This window comes from Penaeus vannamei, chromosome 21 (assembly GCF_042767895.1).
Source record: "Penaeus vannamei isolate JL-2024 chromosome 21, ASM4276789v1, whole genome shotgun sequence".
NCBI lineage: Eukaryota > Metazoa > Arthropoda > Malacostraca > Decapoda > Penaeidae > Penaeus > Penaeus vannamei.
The window spans coordinates 37742504-37746134 of record NC_091569.1 but is presented as its reverse complement, the minus strand read 5'-3'; the positions used below and the strand labels follow the sequence as shown (position 1 = coordinate 37746134).

General features: G+C 40.6%; 1 long non-coding RNA gene across 1 annotated transcript; it reads left to right on the top strand.

The window, feature by feature from the left end:
• Positions 1-606: 606 nt before the first annotated feature.
• On the top strand, positions 607-2419 carry LOC138865617 (uncharacterized). Its single transcript, XR_011399431.1, has 3 exons — positions 607-1734; positions 1855-1977; positions 2090-2419. It is a non-coding gene; the product is annotated as an uncharacterized lncRNA (long non-coding RNA).
• Positions 2420-3631: the final 1212 nt, after the last annotated feature.

Below are 3631 nucleotides of genomic sequence, written 5' to 3'. Positions count from 1 at the left end.
AAGGTTGGATTTTATGGTACAATTCAATGGCTTGTCAGACGTTTAAAGTCTTAGCCACCTTATGTCTGGTATATTTTTCCTTATCAATACTCACCAATGATTTGCAAGTCACAGTTCTTTCTGGGGAGTGACTTAAAATCATGATTTTACTCATAACCTGCATTTCAATCTTTATGTAGTCTGGGTACATCACACTTTATGCTGGAGTGACAGCTATGCAACTTATCATCAAGCTCTTTTTCTTGTTTCAACTCAGTAATATTAATCCATCTCTGCATTTTTGCAGGGTTAGTATATATTTTTAATTATTATTAATAATATTATTATCATCCATATTTTTTTGCTATCTCTGGGTCCTACTTCCTCAGATGTTAATATCATACCCTAATCACAAGTTCTACAATCATTGAAAGTATTTTATTATCACATACACGTATGCAGACGGACGGACGGTGGGGGAGGGAGGGAGGGAGGGAGAGAGAGAGAGAGAGAGAGAGAGAGAGAGAGAGAGAGAGAGAGAGAGAGAGAGAGAGAGAGAGAGAGAGAGAGAGAGAGAGAGAGAGATCAAACACATTTTATGCTTCAATCTTTCGTGACTTATTGCACACGCTAGCATTTCTTATTAGTATACTGATCATAGCCTCCTTTCGTATTTGCCGAGATAACTGTTTTACGAAGTAATACCAGAACCAGACAGTTGATTCCTGTCTTTACCCAAATTGGTGAATCTTTCTGAAACTTCACTTCTAAATTATTAATCGGTCTGGACTGTCTCCGCAAAGCGACGACACGAAATGAACTGGGGTAAAAAAAAAAACGCTTGTGATCAACCGTATTCATGTTGGCAAATGTAGAAAGGTATGAATGCGAATGAATATCCTAAGTATGCAAGAGATGTATTCGAATATATCGTCAGAAATACATGATACATTCGAATACATCATCTCTTGTATTGTGAAGATATTCATTCTCATTCATATATTTTTACATACAAGTTTGTGATATCAAATAAGTTGTTTCTTTTAAGTTTCGTGGAGTGATGATAAAAGGCCAACATTCATGATGCAGAGAAACAAGATTCTGTATTTTCATTGTTCGATTATCGAGCTTTCACAGTAACAAACCGATCAATGACGTAACCATAATGGTCAAAAGAATAAAATTTCTTTCAGCCGTACATTGTATATAAAAAAATCCACAGATTTTCCATTAATATCCTATATTTAATAGTATAATTATTTCAGTTGCCTTTAAGCTTCAGTATTTACTTATAGAATGTCTAAGCCTTGATAACTACGAATAAAACGAATGACATGCGTTTTTTGGGGGGACGGTTGAGAGGCGGCCATGAATACCTTTGCTCCCAACCTTTTGTACTTGTCTCATCGTTTCAATTACTAGGACCTCATGTATCACTGTGAGGATAGAAGATTCGCAGGAAAAGTCTGCTTACTATAATTAATGGTACCCACCAAGGCTGCTGTCCATCCGCCTAGTACATTGAAATGCTAAAAAAAATGTAGGGAGTAACACTTAAGATAAGGAGCCAGACTACGATACCGAAATTATTTATAGTGCCTAAATGGTGGGAAATTGTAACATCACTGATCGTTACTGCGAATGACAATGAAAGTGCGACAACCAGCTGATTGTTGACCGCCCAAGCACGTGAACTACGTCAGTTCGCTTCCGGAGGCCAGAGATCATCATTAACCACTGGGAATGCAACGATGGGTAAGGATTCCTATATTACTGACGTGTTAGAAATTTTCTTCGAGTTTTATGTCATCAATGTAGTTACTAAAATTTTGTTTTCTCGATAGACAAAACAGGCAACAAATATTTTTCTTCCAGGTTGCTTTTGTAGACCTATTCACTGACCATTAATGCCACGGATAACATCGCTATATCAGCATTGAAAATCCGGAAGGGAATAGTGACTACTGTCGAGGCCAACAGGACAGGTTCTGACAGACGGTATAGTACAGGTTTTAATACCATTTCACTCACAATAAAGCTGTGCTCGTCCTAAAAACTCATTTATTCATACATTATAAACATTAATGTCTCCCTTATGCCTATATTACAGGTGCAATCTGCAGTAGGGAAAAGGAAAGCCAAAGACGATGAATTATGTCCCTCTCCCGCTCCCTGTTCGCTTCAGGAGGACGCTTTCAGAAAGCAGGAAGCCCTTCTTCAGGTACTTCAGCGTGTCGAGGGATTCGCGACTTGCTTTTTTCCAGTGAGTAAGGGCGAGAGCTCCTGGGTGCTGCAAGTGATTGGCTTGCGGGCGGAACTCACTGAGAGAGTTTGCTCAAATATTTTGCGTTCGGGTACCGCTTACTAGTGTTCAGTGGGGGTGCAGAAGCCACCGGAGCCAATTCCTTGACTGCATGTAGTACTGTGAAATATTATGAGAAAGGAGATATTTTGAATGTGTAAACAGATAAACATGAAATAAACACTTTACTCGATTTAAATATAAAATTCAAAATCACCATATTATATCTCTGATTGGATGCCCCCAGTATTTAGATGCCCGGAGGCACCGCCCCTCCCCCCCCTCCCTCTGCACGCCATTGCTGGTGATCTCGCCTAATAGGACACAGCCATCCGTAGCTTTGGACCGCCATCAGCTGCCTGCAGTAAACCATGGACGCCGACGAGGACAGGTATGCCATAGTCAAGTGTCCTGATCAGCCGACGTAGAAGGGCAACCGTCAGACACGAGAGCCAACTGAGAAGACTCTGCGAGGACTTGCTCTCTGGCAGGTGGTCCTTGGACAAATTCCTTTCTGTTGTTGGGTATGGTATTCGGCTCACCAATGGGTCATGAATAAGTAAATAGTTGAACCACTTATCAACATTTTTCTGGCTCCCCACTTACCGTGAGTATTGAAAAGTAAACAATAGCAAAACATAAAATCAATCTAAATCATAAATTTCAACGCCAAACAAGTAAGGAAATGCCAGCCTGCATAAAACCCCGAACAGGTTAATATCCGCCCACTCAAAACCGAGCATAAAGAGAAATGACCGCCTGGACAAAAACGCCAACAGGAAAGTGTCTGACCAGGGAAAAGTCCTAATGTCCACGGCTAGAAGTGCATAACTGAGAACGTACTGGCTTCGCGGTCACGGCTAGAGGTACATGGATGAGGTTCGAGAGAAAGGAAAAGGTTGAGAACCACTTTAGAACAGCTCTGGAACATACCGCGGAATACAAACATTAATAGCTTTCTTGTGACTGCGAATGTCTTGTCGACTGGCCATGGGTAAACAGCTGATGGATCGAACAGAAAGGTTTCTCCGAGTCAATATTACGGTTCTAATCTACCAATCACTTGTTACTTAGAAGAATTAAGCCCTGGAAGTTAATATATAAGCTGAAATGTAATTGTTTTGACCGGCATGAAGGACTCAAGAAAATGATAAGTGTCTTCAATGGATGGTAAGAATGTAGTTAACCTAGACAGCATGTTTGCAGATCCATTCCCAATTTCCTTTTGGGTATCTGGTGCCTTCACAAAGAACGTTGGCATCTCTATTTTCCCAACCAGTGTTATTTTCAGCCTTTTTTCTTACCTCTCCAAAACTGGGAATCGAACCCCAATAGTCCACACCATCGCAC